Source organism: Pseudopipra pipra, chromosome 2 (assembly GCF_036250125.1).
Source record: "Pseudopipra pipra isolate bDixPip1 chromosome 2, bDixPip1.hap1, whole genome shotgun sequence".
In the NCBI taxonomy this organism is placed as follows: Eukaryota; Metazoa; Chordata; class Aves; order Passeriformes; family Pipridae; genus Pseudopipra; species Pseudopipra pipra.
Window position 1 is genome coordinate 99,533,792 of NC_087550.1, and position 23,274 is coordinate 99,557,065.

The following is a 23,274-nucleotide window of genomic DNA, read 5'->3' on the forward strand; positions in this document are numbered from 1 at the left end:
CTTGCTTTGAACTAGGATAATCCCGACTGTAGTAGAACACGTTTTGCTTACATTTCCTGGAACAGTACCTGAAGTTTATTTTTTAACTCGGTGCAAAATCTTTATTACTGTAGGAACTCCCTGTATTCCAACAAACACATTCCAGCTATGCTGACTAGCAGCATTCATACACATGCAAATAAAGTACTCCAAAACACTGGGAATGCTAAAGGAGTGCACCTTTTACAAAGCATACATTTTAAGATTAAGAAAAAAATAAACACAAAAGTCGAGGACTTCTTTTCCCAGACACACTAGGATGATAACACCATGGATTTGCAGAGGTTTAGCCAGCTAACCAAAGCATCTCAGTCTTATTTCCAGTTTCAGCTCACATCTGTGTTCCATCAGAGAAAAGAAAGTTTGATAATCTCTACTGTAAAACGAAGGTACTTCCGACTTAGAAGGACATCGAATGTCAGATAAGTTATAGGAGTTGCTCCCGCAGATGCTGCGGTACGGGAGCCTCCCGCTTTGCTCCGCAACCCCCATGGAGCGCACAAGCCATTTTAGGGGGGAACAACTGTTGGAAGAGCAAGCCTCTTTCCGAGCCTCCCCGTACCCTGACTCCGTCACCCTCCGGTTGCGAGGATCGGCCTGACATACCTGCTTCTCCATTTTTCCCCCTGACAGGTTTCTCTTCTCTTTTCCCGAAGCCGAAGAAGAGGGGGGACAGTCCTTCCCTGGCGGGCGCAACGCTGCGGTGCCGCCGCCGGGGGCTGCGGTCGGTCCGGTCCTGCCCCCGCCCGCCCTCCCCGCCCGCCGCGCTGCGGGCTCGCCCTCGCCCCTCTCGTGGACAGCCCTGCCGAGCTCCTTTAGGTGGAACAGGTTTCCTTATATAGGTAAACACAAATTGCATTCCTGGTGAAAGAGGCTAACTGGCAGTAAGCTTAACTTAGTTAACTCCACAGATACCAAATGGGTCCGAGCGCCTGAAGTTTGAGAGCACAGCGCTGTGAAGGGTCTTCAGAAGGGAGAACAGTTTCCTTAGAGCAGTTTAGCACTTGTGAAGCTATTCCATTACTTAAAGCTATAACTTTATTTATAACTATAAATACTAAGTACTATGTTAGCATTACATTAAACACTTGACATTTTTACAGAACACTCATTTTACAGACTACATTTTACCCCAAGAACAGTGGAGGTGACAAAGGTATGAGCATGTACTACAAGCTGACAAAGGTACATACCTTACATACACATTCTGATAGCATTAAAATAATTCCAACCCTATCAGAGTTTTCATATAAAGACTACCATATATCAAGTGTTACAGGAAAAGGTTAGAAAAGGAGGATTGTTTTACTGATAACAATGGAAAGATGCAGTGTAAGAAGAGCTTATTTTATTCTTTTCCAGTTCCTTTTTTATACAATGTAAGAAGTAAGCTTTTGGTGACAGATCTGTCTTTGTCAGAGATGTATGATTGCAATGTAATAACAGACACACCCATACCTGAACAGGGAAATAGAGTGATAGAGGAAGTACCTAGAACATATATTGCTCTCTGCAGATCACTGACATATGTATTTCATATATTTTTTAATCATCTTGCCTACTCATTAACCCTTTTCTGCAAACACAACTTGCACATCTCAAAGAACTTCAGCAGCTAATTCATTAATTACAGAGAAAATAATGTAATAGGTGTCACTTTATTATATTCAGACAAGACTCATCTGTTAATTATGGCCCTTCTACAAGCTGAAACACTGTTGATATGCAGGGGGTATTAGACAGCAAAAAGCATGAGGGAAGAAAAAAAAAGAAGCAATAAAACAAATTATGGAGGAAACCAAAAAAAAAATATTAGTAAAAATGAGAAAAGTTCAACAGTTTGATGAAAGTATGAGAGGCTGATGTTTAAAAAAAATACACTGAGCTCTAAAATATACAATTTTTTTTTTCATTCTGTCTCCCAGCTATATTATCTATAACTCAAAATAGACAAGAGACACAAATTTGGCTTCCTGGTGACCTATGGAGTATTAGAACTAACAGTGTACCACCCAAAAGCTGGGAATTATCATTATCCAGTGGACTACAGTATTTCTTATCCCCATCTAATATATGACTTGAAGATCATCAAATAATATACTGCACAGCAAAGCTGGTCCTAATGACCATTCCTTATGGTTTCAATATTTCTTTACTTATAATTTTCCTTTTCCCTTGAGGCATAAACATTCAGCCTCATGATACTGAGGGAGCTTGGCTTAGAAGTTGAGAAAAATGAAAAACAATACCAATAAAAGTTGTAAGACACTCAATAAATACATGTAAAATAGTCTCTCTGTACAGTATATAGGGAATCAGGAATATGCGGCCAGGGGCTTGGTATAATGATCTTCATGGGACTCTTTTGGGACACATAACTCACTTGTGGCTTCACTGCATAAGAAGAGGATCTTGGCCTTGCCATGTTTGTGGTTCCATGACAAAGCATTTGCACTGAACTACATAGCCATGTATTATCCTTACCACTAGTGAGCTCATGACCAGTTCCTGAATGAGCACCATTTTTTTCACATGAATTAAGCTAATTAAAATTCATCAGATTCCCAAAACTGTAACAAAAAAGGAATTTTAAAAGGGCTATTAGGCTAAAATAGATGTTACTGCAAGTATGGCTAACACTCTGTCCTTAGGCTAGCACTTTTTCTGTTAGCCAGCCCAGATCCCACGATAAACATCACATTCATTTATCTAAAACCACTCCCTCAATTAAGGATTTTCCTACCCTTTCTTCAATGCTCGTACATATGCTTTACTTACCCTAGTTCCAAGTTGAAAACTCAACTAGCTGTGATATTCTACACCTGACATACCCTGTTTACATCCATTCTTTGCCCAAACATCATATTGTGAATCAGTCACGGGATTTAGCCTCTTATATCCAGACATGAAATCTCATGCTTTAGTTACTGGCCCCCAAGCTGTGATTTCATTAGATTGCTGGCACAAGCACAAAAAGTGTCCGAGTCCTGTGTGCTACTTTTGTAAGAGATAATCTCTTTACTTAAAAACACTTGTAATAAAATAATAACTTGCTCCTCAGACATAAATCAGAATAAAATGTATCTGTATTTTCACTGCATGTCTTTGCTAAAGCATCAGCAGCAGTTCCTCATCATAACAGACACCATAGATCTTTTTTTTCCGAGTTCTTTATTTTTTAAGAAAACTCTATATAATCCTCAAGCAATCCAGTTAATTCTTGAAGCTGAGAGTAGCTGAGACTTATGACTCTCTTCTACCTTTCCATCACTCACACATATCTGCAAGTAATGCCAAGATAGCACTAATTACCCTGTAACCACTCTCTCCTTTTCTCTAGGAAGAGGTCTAGTAGATTGGATCTTGTATTCAGCATCAGAGTGTATAGGAAAAGCTCTGAGCAGACCTCTAAAATATGTTGGTTTTAAAGTTAGGAATTAAACAATTCACTAGGAATGAATGCAATTTATGATGTTGTTTTCTTTGCTACAGTGCTTCGAGTTGTCACAGCAAAAGCTCAGTGTTAAATAGATACTCTCATTCAGTGTGTCACTAACTTGTTTCCTGGGCACAATTCATAGAAATGGTTTACTGAGGTTAGTTTAGCCCCTGCTGTTTAGATAGTAACTATTCGTAAGCCAGATGACCTTTGTCCACTGAGCCAAGAACCACGGTCCCAGGTAGAACCTTGGCGATAGATCAATGTACTACCGGCTTTCTTTATTTCCAGTTGCATGCCTTTCTAGCCATACTTGCTTCATCTCAAAAGGTGGTTTATAAGAAATATTTTCTCTTATGAAAAGACTGATGGATTTTCCTTCTCCTGTTTCTGCCCATTTTTTAAGTGCACAGTCCTGTCACTCTTTTTGTTGCTGTACCAGAAATGGAAACCTAGTGTAAATTTCCATGGTTAATTTTGATTGAATGGAATAGGTATGAGCAGTACACCAAGAAATGTATTTTCCATACATACATTTCCATAATATATATTTCCTATATATAAAACAAATAACGTTAGTTTCTAATCCTGCCATGAGTCTCTAAATATCTGCCTTGAATTTTTTCCCTATTAAAAGCTCAGGGTGGAACACAGCAGATTCAGTCTCTTTTCACTGAATTCTTACTCAATAACAAGGTTTGCTTCTGAAGTTCTTTGTACGCTGAAATTGTCCACACTTGAGTGACTAAATAAATTGGCTCAATTTAGCCAGGTAAGTATAAAGCAACAGAAATCTCTCAAGTTTCATTGCACAGCACATTTTCCAGAATTAAGCTGTTAATGCATTCTCGAAGTTCTAATTTCTTCCATGCAATGGCAACACTTCCTTTCACTTTGATACGGGCAAGATTTCATACCCCATCTTGATATCTGCATCTTTACATCTTCAGTTTCCCTCAGAGATGTGCATCACCGACGTCCCACAATGTATGTTCTGTTTTGTGGGGCGCAACAAGATCATTCCTTCAATAGTTTATTGTTTGCTCTCAGCTACATTACCCAGTCCTCAAATCATGTAACGTACTCAGCTAGAATGGCAGAAGTGAGTACCTGTCAAATAAGGTAGATTCAGTTCTAGCAGCCTTTGTTTCATTTACTAATCTATTCAAGGATATGCAATGTCATAGTGCATCTCTATTTCCACATCAAAAGATGTGTTAGCTTAAAAACCTAAAACCCTAAATATTACTATGTCCAAGTCCACAGGTGTTATTTCTTAACTGTCATTAAAATAATTTATACACACAGAATACTAATATTGCATTGAAAGATATTGTGGCAGTCTGCACAGATACACAGTAGCACTCAGACTTTCAGTTTAACACCTAAAAAAATTATGAAAAAAATGCTCTGGTGCTGAGTACAGCTTTTTCTGAGCAAGCTGGCTGCTGGAGAAACCTATTTGAGTGGGTCTGACTGGGATGGATTTAACTTTCTTCAGAGCAGACAGTATAGTGATGAGTTTTGGCTTTGTGGCTAAAACTGTGTTGATAACATAGTTTTGTTTGGCTGTTACTGAACGCTGCTTGCACCACCTCAATGTGCAAGGTTGACTTTTTTTCCCACTGTGCCCCACTCCAGTGAGTATGCTGGGAGTGGGCAAGAAAATGGGAGTGGACGCTGCCAGTAAGTGCAGCTGACCCAAACTGACTAAAGGGCTATTTCAGACCACGTAATAAAAATTTGCATTAAAACCAAAGATAGAGTAAGAAGAAGGGACGTGGCTCCTGAGGTAACCATTGCTTGGAGATTGGCTGGGCATTGGTTGTCTTGGAGAGTGGTGACTGTGTTACTTTTCTGTGCTTCCCACTACACTTATCTATTAAACTGTCTTTATCTTAACCCATGAGTTTTCTCACTTTTTTTCTTAATTTTTTTCCTGCACTGTCTCACTGGGGTGGGGGTGTGAAACTGTCCAGAAATTAATAGCAGAGTAGTTTTGGAAATTGCTCTTTACTACTCATCAGCTATCAGCTTTTGCCTCCCCCTCCCAGAAGATACTTCAGAGAAGCCTGTGTAAATGCTTCCATCTCATTTCATGGAAAAGTAAAAAAATATCATGCTACGTTACCTTCTGCAGTGGCCCACTGAGGTCATTTGGCTTCACCTTGAAATGCGCTGGAGGTATCTAAATGGCAAATTACACATCTGAGAAACATATGTAATTGTTGTCTCTGACTATAAATATATACACTTAGGTACTTCAGGTAAAACTACAAGATTTCCACGTCAGCAGGTACACTAGCAACAAACTTGGGACCAAGAGCTATGTAGACACAGACTGTAGTTTATATGCTTAGCTAACAGAAGGGACGGGGTTTGATACGCTATTCTTTTCTTCCAGCAAAGGCAAAGTAAAAATTAATGTAATAAGCTACATTTGATTGACATTCAGGCTGAAAATGAAAACATTCAAAAAAGAAGAAACTAAAAGGTTAAGGTATTCAGAAGCAGTAACTCACAATTGCATGTACTGCAAGCAGCTGAATGTGCACCTTATCTGGGGAACACTAGCTATACAGATCAGTTAACTTTATGATATAACCCTTACTTTTATTGTTTCCTGATCTGGTGTTCAATTTTACAACCTTAATGCAAGTTACTTCATTAATAAAGCATTACTTACACAATTTGACCACATTACTCAATCTTTACACAGGAACAAAGCTGTCAAAACAAGTTAAAGGCCAATGTCTAAGGGTATTGTTTTTGCACTTGGGAAATGAATTGAGCTTTCTTCCTCATCAGTTTTTCAAAATGCATCATTAAAAGCTATGTAACACAACAAGTTACTATCTTTACCCTCGCACCACATGTTCTTCAGGTTTCAGTAATATGGTTACACTAAACAAGAGCTTTATGTTTTCATTAAATACGTTTAAAACTCAAGGCTGTGGTATTAGATGAAGCAATTAGTACATGATCCAGTAAAAAGCTATTTGTTCCTGAAGAGTTTAAATACTTTATCTGGAAAAGTTAATGAAGTAATTATAGTGTTGTTATTAATGAAGATTAGAGATGGATTAAAATAGCATGCAGAAAATAAACCAGACAATTAAATAGGCTTTCAGAACTATGGAAACTCCTTAGGGTCCAGGGGAAAAAACCCCTCAGAATAACTCTACTAAGGACATTTGGAAAACACTTAGTTTTAATACCATAGAACTCCAGACAGCAGAAATTATCTACATGTCAACATCAACACTGGGGATTGTGAGCACTGTGATGCTTAATGCTGACCACCTGTGCTTGAAGCTTTATTTTTAAAGTCCTCTCAAGATGTCTTTAACTGCAACACCTTCCATATTAGGCATGTTTTGCTAATGATGGGCCTAGCAGAAATGTTCCTTAGTATTTGAACTGACATGACTATCAGATTAGTTAAATTGGTTAATTCAGGAGAAGGATGATGCTGTAAATGAAAGAGTTATTGTTTGATTAAATTTTGTATTTCCTCCCATGTAATACTGCAGAAGACAGAAGAAAGCATTTAGCTAGAAAATCCTAAATGAGCCCAGAGATGTGGTCCAGAGCAGGAATGGGCAGGAAAGGTAGTGCAGGATTGCGTGTTGTCTTGCTTGCCATGAGGGCAGCATAAAACTTATGGCTTGTTGACACACTTTCCCTAGCACTTTTGGAGGACTCTCAGCTTGGCAACTGCATTTCTTCCCAGTGAATCCACTTCACCTGACTATAAAGGTGATGAAGTACCAAAAATTGGATCCCAGCCACGATAAGCTTTTCTGCAGTTTCTGGAAGAGAAACACTACTGTTTCTCAGACCCTTGGTAAGTGGGTCACCTGAGAGAGGTCACCCCATGATCGAGAGGGGTGACCACACACATAGCTTAGGCACTTCAATTATGTTCTTTAAATTAGGAGCTATGACTGCTGGCCAAAGACCATGTGAAAATGAGTTACATGACTAAGAAAATATTGATCAAAATGTATAGTAAGCAGATTATTGTGACGCAAACAGCGCTATTTCTTGGTAGAACATACGGACTGGTTTGATCCTTAGTTTTAAATCGTTCATATTGAGGCAAAAACACTTTTTGAGACTCAATATGCGCATAAAAAACATCAAAACATAGAGAAAGACAGTAAAGGCCAGACAAAAATTTAGATTCTGGGAGTTTGGAGTATTTAAAGGAAATGTGACATTTATTCTTTACAGGTCTTTTTTTATGTAGAAAAACTGAAAGATTGGTCAACAGCAAGTTTTGTCATGGAGTTCCCAGAGCAGGGAAGGAAACCATTCTACAGTACATAGGGAGAAATGTGTGTATATTGCAAAACCAAATGTTTTTAATAAAAAGCAATCTGTCCCAGTCACTACTTATGGTACACAGTGAATTATTTTTGTTCCAAAACTTATTGAAAATAACTAGTTAAAATGCATTTTTAGACTTTGTGTCTGTGCAAATGAAAATCAGACATAGTACTGGTATATAAAGAAGACATATTCAAAGAACTGTACTAAAGAGTAGGGAGGTAATAAATCATGTATCCACATGACAGCTGAGGCCTCACTTAGGATATCCTTTGACCTTCTCACTGTGAAGATGAGAGAGCAGCAAAGATGAAGAACATTAAGAAAGCTGCAAGATATAAGGAACAAGATGGAAAGGACATCTAGTTTAAACAAAATATGGAACTTTTAAGAAGTTTTTGAGAGAAATAAGATGAAAGAGAGAGACTTGATCATGGTTGGCTATAAAGAATGTTCACCTAAAACACAACAAATTTAGATTACATGTAAAGGCAGACCTCCAAATAAGAGTTATTCATCAATGGAGCAGTTTGCCAAGAGAAACTTCTGGGATACCAGAAGAGGAAATACTTAAAGGGAGATTAGATAGTATACTCAAAATAGTGCAGCAGATAACGATGTAAAATATGTAAAAGACTGGAGTGGATAACTTCTTTCAGCTTATACTTTGGAGTCTTTGTTTAGGACTTTACATATAAAAATTCCCTTACAGTATTTGGCTTGCAACAGTAGGAAAGATCCAGTTCTGCAAGGTCCTAAGCATTTTAAAATTTCCTAGCTACGCAAGTAGCCGCTCTGAATTGTTTAACTTAGTTCATACTGTTATATACATATAATACAAAATACTCAAGTGGTTACCCTCCCTAACTGTATGAAAATTTTTTTAACTGTATCCAAAGGATTTTAACTGAAGACCAGCAGATGGGAGATAACACAGGCAAATTTTCATCTACTCTAGAGGAGTAGATTGTCCCCTGCTACCCAAGGCTTGCTGCTGAGTGGCATCTGAACTTCCTGAAACTGGAGTCTTCTTCCCAAGGGTTTTGTTACATTTACTCATAAACACTCTTCTAATGTAGCTTTTAAATATTGCTCAATGGCAGCTTCAGGAGATCCACAGGAAAGAAAAAAGGGAGATTTTATCATGCCAGGCCACTCCAGATTATTCTGCTGTTTTGACCCTCCCACACAGCCAATCACAAATCCAAAGCAAAGGGAAACCATTGCCCTGCCAAGCTACTTGCTCTCTCAAACAGCATTTACCTGGTATAGCATGCTGGGGTGGGGAATTAAGCTTAAACTCACTAGTCAGGTCAGCTCAAGTACGTGTGTCACATGAAGCAGAAGAGCTCTGTGTGTGTGGAGGCCACCTTACCCTATAGCAGCATCTTCTGTGAGTCAGGCTCCTATGCTAGGAAGCATCTCCCCAGATCTGTAATACAGCTGCCTTCACTTCTGAACTATCGGCTGTTGCCGTATTCAAAATCAGCACTTCCAGGGCTCAGTTTAGCTGAGCTATTTTAGGCATCTGCTTTAGGAATTATGGCCTGTAAGTGCCTATTTTTCTCCAGGGACTGTAAAGTGAATATTGATCATTGGCTCAGGCACTTAGTCAGCTGATTCCCACCTTCAGATATTTATTTTTCTGTAAAATTTTGCAACTCCTTACCAACTACTGCAAGTAGTCCAGCTGTAGGAAAATAACAGATCTGACACTGGAGGAATAGAACCAAATCATCAAATAACCTGTAGCCAGTGATCTCTACTGCTAGAATCCCTGGAGCCAGCAGGAGATGCCATTATAGGCAATGAAGAAAGTTTAACTATTTGGTTCTTTTGACCAAATACAGAGGCTGGCTGATTATCTTACTTTTTAGCTTTTTCGTATTTTTTTTAACTTAGTTCAGGCATGCTATGACTCTTCTAACTCATTTTAGTAGAGAAAAGCAAAAAGCTAGAATTTTTTTCTTGTCTTTTTCAAGTCCCTCCTGAACAACACTGCACTCTAAGAAGCAGCAAACCAACAGATCTGTGACTGTTGCTTCAGCTCCATAGTTTGACTGATTCTGAAAGGAATTAGAACTGCATGAATGATTAAAAATAATTTCTAAGTTAAAAAAGTCTACAGAATCTTACACAAACATGTTGGCCCAACCCATGTTACTCACAGAGGTGGAAATTAATGCTTGTTTAATGGCAGATACAGAAAAAGAAGTTTAATTAAATCTAACTATTAAGAAACTCGTAGTCTGGTTTCTACAGGTAGGAAAATGTAGTCACTGTCCTTGGGGTTCCATTATTCTGGCAAGAACATCTACTCTTATTTCTTTCCTATTTCCTCTATTGCTTAAACACCTCTTATTACTCTCTCTTCGAGTAATATTGAGGGTGTAATTGAAGGAAGAAGTGGACAAAATTGTTCAGCCCATTATGGAAAATGCTGCAGTACATTTTTTTTACAAATTTGGAAGTCCTACCAGCTGTCTCTAAACACTGAATGTAGTACCACTTATTTTTAAAAAGGGAGTTTTGAGTTTAAAACAGTGTCAGAATAAAAGCCTTTATGGAAGAAAAAACCAATTTTATTTACTTTGAGAGCTCATAGGTTGGGGAAAACGGCAGAATTTTAAAGGAGTATTTGTTTTTTATAGCCTAGAGGTGCCAGAATAACTTAAAATGCTTAGAAACCCATGTGAGCAAGGCCAAGAAGGGAAGGCAACTTTCATTCCCTTAAAAAAAACCTATTTCTTTCACCTTTCCATGTCAGAATATAAGCTTTCTTCATACTTTGGCACCAAACTTGATTAAAAAAAAGCTAACAGGAAATGTTATTGCTTGAAACATACACTCCAAAGAGAAGCATCAGAATTTACATTAAAAGTTTTAAATATTGATTTCATTTTTACATAAAAAAAATAATTCTGCTGTTGAAGTAGTTAAATGTACTTCAGGTAACACACTAAAAAATGAAAATCAGTAAAATTTGCCCTTCTTTAAGAAGTCATGTTTCAATGGCCTGTCTCCTCCTATTGGGAAGGCAGGTGCTTGAAGGTGACTTGCACTTGAAAAAAGGAAAAAACATATGCCCTCATTCTTCATTTATATGGTGTTGAAAGTCTGAAATAGGAAGGACAGCAATAGAGAATACTATGACCTTGTCATCTGTCACGGGTTTAGCAGAAGCATGCTAGATCAGTACCTATAATGGTAGATTTATATATGAAACTCTACTCTTTGAGGTCATTCAGTAATGGAGTTTCTTAGTGAATCAACAGACCAAGTGCAATGTTTGATGATACTGTGATATTGGAAACACAATATTTTAGAGTAGATAGGGATTCAAAGTTTTAGCTGTTTATGTTTATTGAGCGCTACTACTTATAATTATTTCATAAGGTTTGATGAGTTACCTCATCTGAAGTTCCAGTTCACTTAAATCCACTCCATGCATGAGATTTTCCTTGGATCTTCAAACATCCCAATCACTTTCCACTTCTTTACTTGAGCAACTGTATGTAATGGCCATGTCCAATAAAGTCCACAGCAGACTTCTGAACAGTAAAAATCACCAGGAGAGTCACTCAACAATATTTGAAAATGTGATCTAGTGTCAGGATTATTCAAAAAATTGTGCTTTAGTCCGTGTTCAAAGCACAAGAAAACTTTGCACCTTTACTATGCTCCCTCACAGGTCTGTACATCTTCTACACTTCTAAGAAGGAATGCGCAGTGCCCTTCTTCTCTTCAATTCTTTTCCCAGTACAAAGAGTTGTGAAGTATCCAGCTGACAAAATCCAACTGCTTTCTCCTGAACAGTTTCAGTACAACAGCAACTAACGGTGTCTTCCATCATCAGCTGGAACTGCTCTTCGTCTGCATGGGTGGGGATATGTGTATGGGCTTAAACTTCTTACTGATATGAGACTGAAAGTCAGCTCCTTACCCTTATCTTTTTATATATCTGCAGCATATTTCTGTTTTGCCAGCAACAGGAACAATCAATCACCCATTACTACTGTATGGGAGAGCTGGTAGATGGGGTGACCCCAGCTGTTTGTTTGTTGACAGGTTGCTAAACTGTTTGGAAAGGAGGTTATACTGCTGACATTCGCTTAACCTCTGCAGGGTTCAGCTGGCACATATATGATACCTTATGGCTTTCTGTACTGCCTGAAAAAAACCCACCTCTAAAATGAAACAAATTAGCAGAGGAGCACTTTTTTTGCTGTCTACAGCAGCAATCGGGAAACTCTGCACTAGAGCAACAGACTTCATGATGGCTTTTTTTTGAAAGTTGTTTGGAATAACCTGAAAACTCTTTCCCATATTCGTCTTATTTACAAAATGTTATGTACATATTAAATGGTTGCTTGGCTCAACCCATCTTGTCATATTTGCTCCCAAGGTATGGAAATAACAGACTGTTTGGCTCAAGGACCATTCAGGTTCAAGGTTTATTCCTGGACTATGCCTTCAGGAAGGCTGGGAGAAGGCAGAACTTTCTCTGCTTTCAGAGAGTGGTGGTGCTAACATGCAGGAAAGAGTGTTACATACTGTTCTGTAGTTACTCATGTAAAGAAGACAGCTTGTATTTACTTCTCCTGTTAAAACCCAGGGGAGACCATTCAGGTGGTAAACTGTGACCTCTATAATCATCCACAGTGCACAATTCCCTGAGGTCCATGTGTTCCTGCTGTAGGTTGTGCACATATTTACAAACTGTTTTTCTGATTTTTTCCCTTTCTTGGGTTCCTGAAGTATGAGATATTTGATAGATGTGACAGGCCAGCTCATTCACATGACAGTAAGGTGCCCCCAGCATGCACAATACTAGGGTTTTAAGACATGAGTGACAGTTAGATGTTAGTAAATAGATAACAGAGCTAATAATGTTCTTCTTCCTTTGTTTTGGCCAATAAAGGCTTTAGAGCTGTTAGGAATTTATCTTCTTTTTTTTATTTATTCTTTCTGGTTTCTGTGGTATGAAGTATGTATCCCTTGGAATTCTTCTTTAGAAACATGTCAGCTTGAGGTTTCTTCTATTTCCAGCAAACAAGAAGATAATTGAAACCCTTCCTGAGTTACAGCTTTGTTTCCTGCTGGAGGGACTGACAGATCCAGCAAAGCACAGAGAACACTGAAAATGTGAAAAAGCATTTACTAGGTTTGCTGTCTTATTCCCGTTATACTTTTAACATATACAACAATTCCCTGGACCAGACTACAGGTCTAAAAGGCAAAGAGCAAAAGATACTTGAAAAACAGACAGGAGCAGAAACTTCTTTATTTTTCTGTAGCCAGTGAAAGTGCCACATCCATCAGTCTACAGCACAGCATGCCAGCCTGGATGCAGAGGAATAAGGAGGGATGCAGATCCAATGGCCGTTCACCACCTGGTTTCTCTGCCAAAAGTCGTTACAGCCACCTGCCAGTTGTAGCAGCAGGTTTGTTTGTGCCAGGAACACCTGCCTCGGATGAGTGGTGCAGATATCCCCACTGTGGGAATTTACTGGCTTTCCAGGTGCTGCTCTTAGAAACTGGGGTCTTTTCTGCTTAGTCCGTTTATGATGGGACCTTCATTTCACAGTGTATCTGCGATGAACCTTAGCCCATGACCAGGGGGACATAATGTAAAGCCCATCTGTGAGACATGTTAACTCCAGAAATCTGATATGGCTGTAGGGTATAATGGTTTTTTGTCTGACATGATGGGGTTCTAAGAGACACTCAGACTTGGTGCTGGTAGCAACTAGAGTTAGCTGGGAATTTTTTTTTCTTAGTTGCAAATGAAAAAGTGTATATTCCTTAGAATCAAACATCTTCCACTGGGGAAAAAAATATATTAGAAAGTGTATACCAGACTCCAGACAGACTCTTCTATCAAAGGAAAAAGCCAACCGCTGAGTAGGGAACACAGACCTATCAAGTCTGTATCCATGTTATGCCCATTGCACACTCCTCTGAAAAGGAATCTGTTGGCAAGCAGCAGCACAAATTTGCTGCCCCTTGGGGTGTCAAGCACAGAGCAGGGCAGACAGAACAGCAGTACTGTGCTGAACAGGCATGGGACTCTGTGGGAGCTGGCATTGTATGGCTGAGTTCAGTGAGGAGCTTCCATGGGCTGGCCTTGGATGTGGTATATGCCTCCTACCTGATCAGACATGAGGATTGGATGTGGGAACCTCAAACCTTATTATAGAAATTCTAGATTTGAGTTCTCTACCAAATTCATACCCGGGTTATCCTAAATATGGGTAAGATTTCCCTAAGATTGCAACATACAAAATACTGTTCACCATGATGGTTAAAGTGCACTTTTCATTTCCATTTTCACGTTGAAAAAGAAAGTTCATCTGAGCATCAGATTCTTTCTGTCTTACACTGGAGTTACATTCAAATATGCACGCACAAATAAAGCATTATTACTTATTTTTGTTAAACTGTATTGAGTTCCTTGCAAAATGGCTCAAAATTTTTTAATGCTTCTTTTAGTTTATCAAAGAGAAATTCTCATAAAATGAAAACAAGGAAAAAGAATATTGTCAATTTACTTGGATTTTTTTACAGTAAAAGAGATTGTACTCTGCTATGAGTTAGGAAGAAAAGAGATATAGCTTTCATAGTCTCAGACTAAACACTGAGTCCATGCGTGTCTTTTTGGCTTCTGTTTAAGAAGACTAATTGATTGGATGAGAAAATGGAAAGAAAATATTTCATAGTTTAACAGCCTCAGATGACTGTAAAAACAACTGCTGCCTTTTGATTACAAACATAGGAATAGCATTTCCTAAATGTATTTTCTTTTTAGCATAAGTTGTGTTATTAAATCACAGCCTAATGTATAGAGATGTAAGTGGACAATATATTAGGAGCAAAATTGAAAAAGTAACATAAAAAGTAAAAGGGAGACAGGCCTGCACAAAATTTATATCCTTGAAAATGTATTCCAAATAGGAAAATAGTTGGAGCTGTTATGTGACAGTAATGAAGCACTGTATTGGGTGGTGGAAGTAGAGAAGGGAAGCATCAGCGATTTCTAAGAAACTTTCTGCTCTCAGTGTCTGAACACTTATGAAGCCAGGAAAAAATCTGCAGGAATCACTCAGCTACTAATGTGCAAGTTATACCTGTCCACAAAAGAAGCAAGACAGAGTGTTCTGTGTGATGTGCAAATGTGGAAGCATCATTTCTGTATTTTAGAATTACAGACCAATAATCACAGACATTATTAGAGTGAGCTGAGAGATGAAATAGGCCTTGGCACCAGTTGCTGCAATCTCAGGACTAGGATTTCATTCTCATGGTTGGTCTTTGTAGTCCAGTTTTTAGTCCTGTGAGATCACACATTTGGTACATAGGAAGCAGATCTCTTGGGGATTTCTTGGGGATCTCTACCTTCAGCCAAGATAGATCAGATGTGCAAGGTGTGCATCAAGTAACAGCAAGCTGAGCTTCCCAGTTATCAGGCTTTTTTGGTGGATTCTGCAATCCCTGTTGAGTTTGATAATATCATAACTATTTCATATCTGCATACAGATTAAGTAGTTATTTGTGCTGAAACAGCTTAAAGTGACAAGCTGTCATAGTTGTGACTTCAATACATACTGTTGCTGGCCGATGCTTTGAAGCATCACCTTTTTTATAACCTTGGTACTTCACAGGTCACACTTTAAACATACATCGGGTAGATAATACATCATCCTACATGTACCCTTCAAAAAGCATCCATGTTCCCATAAAGTGCAACTGAAGAATCTTGGTCTCCCACCAGCACAATAGCCTGGGATGTAATATTAGAGCATAATTTGTTTTACATGTGGAAGACTTTATAAATGTACTACACATATTTACATGCTGCGGCTGGATTTTATGGAAAGACTGCAGGACTAGATGATAAAAATTATAATGCAATTCCTGAGCAATTCACTGTAGACTAAATGTTGGAAAAAGCTCTTTGCATAAACAAGAGCACCAATAATGCTCATAGAGTGACAATAGAGGCATGGAAATCATATACAAACAAAAACAAAGCTACTGTTACCTAAAAGATTCAGGAGAAAAAAAACTCCAGGGCAATTTAGATAGGAGGTAAGATAAGGGAAGGGTTTAATGTAGCCTCTTGGGCTCTGGAAAATACAAAACCATGCACGTGTCCGCTGCTACGTGTTATGATTTTATAATGATGTCCAGCCAATCCTGGTTCGTTCCGCCCCCGCCCCACCCCTCAGTAATTGAGTCTGAGGTCATTTTGGGACCCTTTCTTCCTCATTTTCTTCTTCCTCACAGCATGTAAAGTCCTTGGAGGCTGTCCAAAGTTCTAAGCTTGAAGGTTGCTTTGACTGGATTATATCTAATTGTCCAGGCCAGGGTGCAAATATTCTTAAACAGAATGAAGACCTACCTTGAAAAAAGACTAAATATTCTACTGGAATTTAGGGGGATTGATATGGAATTGGGGTAATAGGGTTGGGTGTATGTGTAACTACTATGCTAAAGGGTAAAGGATATAATACAGCTACTTCTACAACTTACATTTACTATGTAACTACTTCTACAAGGACTCTCTGAAGCAACATCTCAGCCTTGGCTGCACTGATCTCCATTGCTGGTCTACTCTGGCCTCCAATCGGGAGGCCTGGAGACCACTATCTATAAGGCTGCTGCTTCCTTTGAGAACACACACAGGATCACCATCGAAGAGAAAAGACAACGCAGAAAGAATCGTGCCTTACCGATACCATCCAAGGAGTCTTTCTGCTGAGCCTTTTGCAACCGGACGTGTCTCTCCCGCACTGACCTCTTTAGCCACCAGCGTGCTTGTAGCAAACGTGGGTAGAGCCCTTCCCAAATCTTCGTTCATGAAGCCTAGCCATGACTTCTAAAACTTATTTAAATTAAGGAATTTTAAAACATCAAAAACTCCAAGGCAACACTACCTATGTCAAGTCACGGGAAGAGAAACACTGCTTTTTATTATGAAAAACAAGGGTCATTTCAGCATGCTGTGCATTAGGCAGCACAGTAACAGAACACTATCATTTAGATGCCACTAAAAAAAGCTGTTTCCATCACTTGTTCACCTTCACTGCACCTCTTTGCCCACTGCCTTACCACTTTTAAGTCCAGGAATGAAATCTCTTAAAATAGAACAGACACTATCTCAGACTACAGTGCACAAAACAGTTTCATGGTACCTGCATAGAGAGTCACTGGTATCTGTGGGATACATGAACACAAACATGCTGTTCCCCTAGTCACCCATCAGGTAGAGCTAGTTAGAGGTCTTCAAACCTGTTAATGGTAGTACTTCCTAACTGTCCACTTGTTCATATTTTATTTTCTCCCCTAAATTACTTCACAGACTACACATCTGTTATTGGAATTTACACCTTGGTGGAAAGCACACCAGCGGAGGTGAGAAGTCATTTATTTACACTTGCTTCCTACTGCAATCAAGCTGCTCTTTCCTCATTTTTTCTCAACCTTCTCCTCTTTTTTCCTGGCTTCATTTTCTGCTTGTCTCACCTGTTTAGACAAGGAAGGAAAAAGACTACAACCAGATAATTAGATTTAAATTTTCTCTACCCCATTCAATGTTGCAAGTGGCTGAAGAAAGGACCTTTCTCTGGGGCTCAGCTGTGTTTATTTTTCACTGCCTGTGGCAGTAGTAACATTATCCCTCAGATCTGTTTATTTTACACCTCCCTGACTGCCCTGGGAGTGCCCCTGCCAGTCATGGCTAGAACGATGCTTGGCTTCTTTGGGAGAATATCAGAATGATTATGGGTGGTGGGGCAACAGAAGATAACCAAGCCTCCAAAGATCACAGGTGAAGCTCCAGGTAGCAGCTCGGAGAGGGACTGGATGATATGCAGTCCTGCTCCTCTTCTGCAGCTACTGCCCTTCCTCTTACTGCTTTTCACAGCTAGAGGACCCAAGTTCTCCACACTGCCCATACACATTAAAAACAAACTCTGCACCACATTTGAATCCCTCGTGTCTCCATGAGGCAATTATTCAAGTGTTTTTGAAGTACTTCAGGTGGATCAACGCTTTATTCCAAAAAGGAAAAGGAACGTGCAATGACACATGTGCAATGGCAAGCAAAAGAGGTATATTGCTATTCAAAGTTTTGTTTTGTTTTCCAGGAGACCTCATTCACTTTATATACTTCTAATGAATCTTAGAGATGTTAACAGAAACATCCCTGGCCTTGCAACAGCATCCATCTCTCAGCAGACCAGATATGTCTTTTCACTTGGAGTATGTGGCTCTCACTGCCATTTTCAGAGTGTCACTGCTGCCAGTCTCTGGGCTTGTAAGCATCACTCTGATTTTGCCTGTCTCCATATTTTCATTGTTACTTGTGCAAAGCATTACTGCAAGTTGTTCCTCTCATACAGAACACCATGAATAGGTCTTAGTAATGCTGGATTAAACTTTTCAACAAATGTAAATTGTAACCTTCCGGTACATGAGCAGAAGTCAGTTGTAGTGTTAGTCAGGTTTTCCTCATGGACATCTCTTAAAATGTATATTTAAGCTAAGTTGGTATTTGTTTCACATGGTTTTGGGATGGGAGTTTTCATCTGATACCTTCCAGGTTTGCACCATATACTAATTCACTTGGACTACATTTGCTCTGGGGAGTCAAACCATCCATTTTTCATTCTTGTCCTTCTGACTGAGTGATTTGCCAGATGTAACAAGGAGAACCCAGAAGTGTATAACTGAAAGAAAAATAGGTGATCCCTTTCTGGTTTAATCTCTCTATTATTCTGAAATATTTCAATCGTGGCATAAACCACATGAGAAACCACTCCATTTCCATCTGTGGAGCTTCTATGCCATCCTTAACAATGTCTACAATAGCTTTGATCCCTTGGAAGCTACCTTTCACTGGGGAAATAAAACTACCGACCTCAAGAGGAATAGGTGTGCAAAAAGGGATCAGATGAGAAAGAAAACCACAGGTTTGGAAATCCCATATGTAAGGAAGGAGAGCAGCAGCAAATCATGACAATGACAAGAAGGATTGCAAAACCAAATTCGAGTAGTGACTGAGGTTTTTCAAGGCCCTGATCCAACACAGGTCTACAGCACTGCCACGAAGAAGCAGTGCCTCTCTTGTCCTTATCTGGAAGCAGATGGCCTTGCAGTGGGATGAGTCAGGGAACCCTTTGAACTGGAAGACAACTTTCCCATATGAATTTGCTTTAGAAAGAACAGTTCCTTGACTTGCCCTCCCACTTGTGCAGTACATGTGCTGGTGCCAACATAAAGTATGGAGTGGAAACAAGGACTGTGTAATCTCCTTTTGATATCTGTATGGAATTATCTGGCACAAAACAAGTAATTGGCCTGAAATTTTTGAAATTCCTTCTGTTCTTTGTAAAATTTGATACCAGACAGAGACAGCAGGCAGATAAACATACACATGATTACAGATATACACACACAAAATTATATTAAGGTTATAGACCCCGACAATCCCAAATATCTTAATTTTATAAAACCTCATCCGTAATTCATACTAATCCTGAAAAATAAGTACCAACTTTCAGCTCGAGATTTCTTTTTCTCCCATTCAGCTTTTACACCAACTGTAATCTCTGTAGACTTAGTTTCCCTTAATGAATTTTATGTGATATGAAACTTTTGTGTTCTACTGCTTTCCCTTAGGCTTAGCATCAGTAAATAAACTGCAACTAACAGTGAAGATCTAACTTAAGAGCTTGAAATATTGCTTTCATACTCTGCTCATAGAGATGATTCTGAAGTCAACAGCAAATCTAAATCTTACTTGTGGCACCCACTTCTACTGATTTGTAATCACACTTGCAGGAGAACTGGACAACTAGAGAGACATGACAGTATGGAGCACCAGCCAGGCAGGGATACTGACTTTGGGTGCCAGAAGCAGTGTCAGGGTGTAATTCATCTCAGACAAACTAGCATGCCAACTAAGAGAACTGTGTGGCACAGGAGCAGCACTGCATCCCAAGACTGTGCAGCTTCTTGTGTAAGACTTTGTGGGCAGGAACCCTGACATCTAAGGTCAGCTTAAGACACAGAGATTTCTTAGCTTGGTTGTTCATTTCTCAATATTTTGACACATTTTTTATTATCCATAAATTTTATTCATGCCACTTTTATATTTACCTTTCCAGTAATTTATAAAAAAGTATTTAGTAGTCTTGACCCAGAACTGATCTCTGCAAAATCCCATTTGAAATACTTCCATTCAATGATAAATCTTCCATGACACCACTTTGATATATACTTGCTACCAAGTGTCTAAATCCATTTAATTTACACTTAATCAATATCAGATAGTGTTGACTTCTAATCACAATAACATGCAGTTTAGTGCTTTATGAAAGACAGTTTCTATAGTATGTAAACAATTGCTTTAATGAACCAAACTTATCTCATCAGTGGAATGAAAACAGATCCACAAGCCATAAAAGCTGGTTGACTCATATTCACATCTTTTGAACTGTAAATAATTAAATCCCGTATCAGATTCTGGTGTTCACCCTTCTGTCTAGGACTGTCATCAGCCTGGTTGGTCTAATAGCTTCAGTTATTCTGCCTGCCATTTTCAGCTACTTGTATTACCTTAGCACGCACCCTCCTTCCTGGAGCCTCCTTGCCATCAGATAAATAACTCTGGGGTTTTACCTGAATAATATGATATTAATAGATTTATCCAGTTATACTGCAAATCACAGGCTTTCCCATATTCTTCACAAGGTCCTTTCCTGAATATGTATAGCTATTTTATTAATTCAAGTAGCATCATGGAGAGGCAGAAATTACTGTGGCTTTAGCACATAGAGAAATTCTAACGTAGAATGACTATTCAAAATCCTAGACACAGAAAACTTTTATTCAAGATAGAGTTGTACACATATTAACACCTGGTTTTACAAACAGTCTCACTCAACATCAAAATGGATGGAATATAAATACTGTAAAGTATATGCCATACAAACAGTGACAACAAAACTAAATCTCTTTTCTGAGTTGCTTGTGCGATAACCTCAAAAGTACCATAATGCAAAAAGTCTAAATTCCAGCTTAACATGCTGGAGGTCACAAGCAAAAGAAAAGCTCATAGTGACAGACAGAAAGTTAATTCCTCCTATCTGTAGGTATGCAACACCACAACAGTGACAAAAAACAATTCAGGATGTTAGCACCTCATTTTCAGCTGTCATTTAAAAACAACTAGTCCATTTAGGCTACCTGACCTCCAGTTATGTCAGATGCATTCAGCTTACTTTGGAAAGATCCTCTGAACAGTTTGCTCTAAGGGCACTGGAAGCCGGAGAAGAAAAGTTCAAAACATCTGACAAATGTTTCTGTCATTTTATTTTCACTGAAGAGTGATGCAATGGTTACAAATTAGCCATATAATATTTCTATAGCAGCCATAGTAATTTTAATTAACTGCAACCTATTCAAAATCCGGTATCTTCAATTTACTGGAGCTTATTCACATCTGGCAAGCTAGCAAACAGAGCAGGAGTGTGTTAGAGCAGCTTAGCAAAAGCCTGCCATGAATACACATTTAGACAGCCTGGGAGAGCATCAGTGTCACTCTGGGAATGTTCCTGGCATGGTAAAAGAAAAACATCAAAGACATTACTGATTTAAAGCTGCCTCCAAGAGTGCAATCTGTAGTGACAGGAAATGGAAAAATCATCCTCAAAGGGACTGTGAAGAAAGAGCTAGTCCAGCATGATAGTGGCTTCCACACATAGAGCTTATGTTCTGTCAAAAAAAACTCACAAAAGCAAAATATTGTGCTTTTTTTGGCTCAAATCCAGAAACAAGTCTTCAGGGCAGCTCGGAAACTGTAGGAACCAAACCAACTTTGGAAGGGACAGATTAGAAAGGAAGTCTTGTCATCTGCATGGTATATCTAATATTTTAAAAGGCTACTGTAACCTAGATACCAGCATTTAAAAACCAACAAAAGACTAATAAGGAATGAAGATGGAACCCTGAAGAGCCATGAGAAGAAAAAAAAGATTGACCAGAATAACTATTGGTGAGCTCTGCCTGAGACTACTCCAAACATGCCAAAATAATACTTGTGGTAACCCAGCAGTGCCTGTTCAAAGTTGACATTCTCTTGGTGTGATTGATGGAATCAAAAGCTTGCAATAAACACGGAGGAAGAATAGGGACACAACTTTGATCCCAGGGTAAGCTGAGGACTATTATATTCCATGGAATTACTATGCGTAATTCCCATGCAAAAGGCACAAAAGCAAATTCTCAAGGAGTATATGTTATTGAAGCTTAATTGGAAGAATTAGTTGACAGAGGGTTTTGTAGTAGGAAAATCTATTTACAAGATGTGTTTTTGTAAGCCATGGAAACAGCCCCTTAATTTCCTTTAACAGTTTTCAGCTGAGAAACCTAGCTACTAAAATGTATATTAGGGAGGCTGTTTAAGTATTCAGGGACAATATACAGAGTAAATTTCTTGTCATAGCCTGAATCCTATTGTTACACAGAGCTCTGTAAGAGCTCTTCAGTACAATATATCATGCAGTTTACTTTTTAGCATTTGAATATTGCTCCACAAAAATTAATTTCATATAGGGAAGATAAGACATTGGTTACACTCCATCTTAACTTGGCTTTACACTCCTGTGGCCTTTGCCAGAGGCCAACCAGAGATTAAGTCCTTGACAAAGCTGAAGGAGACTCCCTACACTAAATTATATGTGCTTCAATGAGCTCTTCCAACCTCCAGGGATTGTGAGAATGGTGCAAAAGAGCTATAGCAAGGTTTTTTCTTTGCTCTACCACTGCTTGCTGATTCACATGATCTATAGAAGCTAAATAATATTTATACACAATTAATTCCTGTAGTCCTGTTTTGTTTTGGAGGCATCACTATGGAAAAGCAAGAACCAAGAGTCTAGGAAAGAAAACTGATTTTCATGTGTATTTCCTTGTTACATAGCTACTTATTTTTATAGCTCGTGGGACAAAACGTAGGTCTGAGGCATTTGTGAATACACCTTGGATTTATTTGCCACATTTAAAAATGGTCCTCAGTACTTGGTTTTTCCATATGTCCAAAAGATCTTTCCAAACAGCTGCAGTATTTGGCCCAGGGGGCCTGTGTGGGGGTGACCACATCAAGAAACTCTGAGGAAGAAAAGGAGCATATGCTACAAGATGGTAGTGGTTGAGGAGTAAGTGTGCATTTGGGATACAGACAGCCTGGAAAAGCCAAGGAAATCATTCCCACTTCCTTCTGAGAGTCAGTCTATGCCAATGACTGGGGCAAATGCAGTCAGAGTCTGAATGGCAGGTGGGAGGAGAAGGGCTGTGTCAAGGGACATAGGGGACTGGACCACATCTTGCATGTATTTCCACCTGGAAAATCCAAGGCAGCCAAGGAAGGTATGGGAAATAGAAACACGACAGGCATGGGT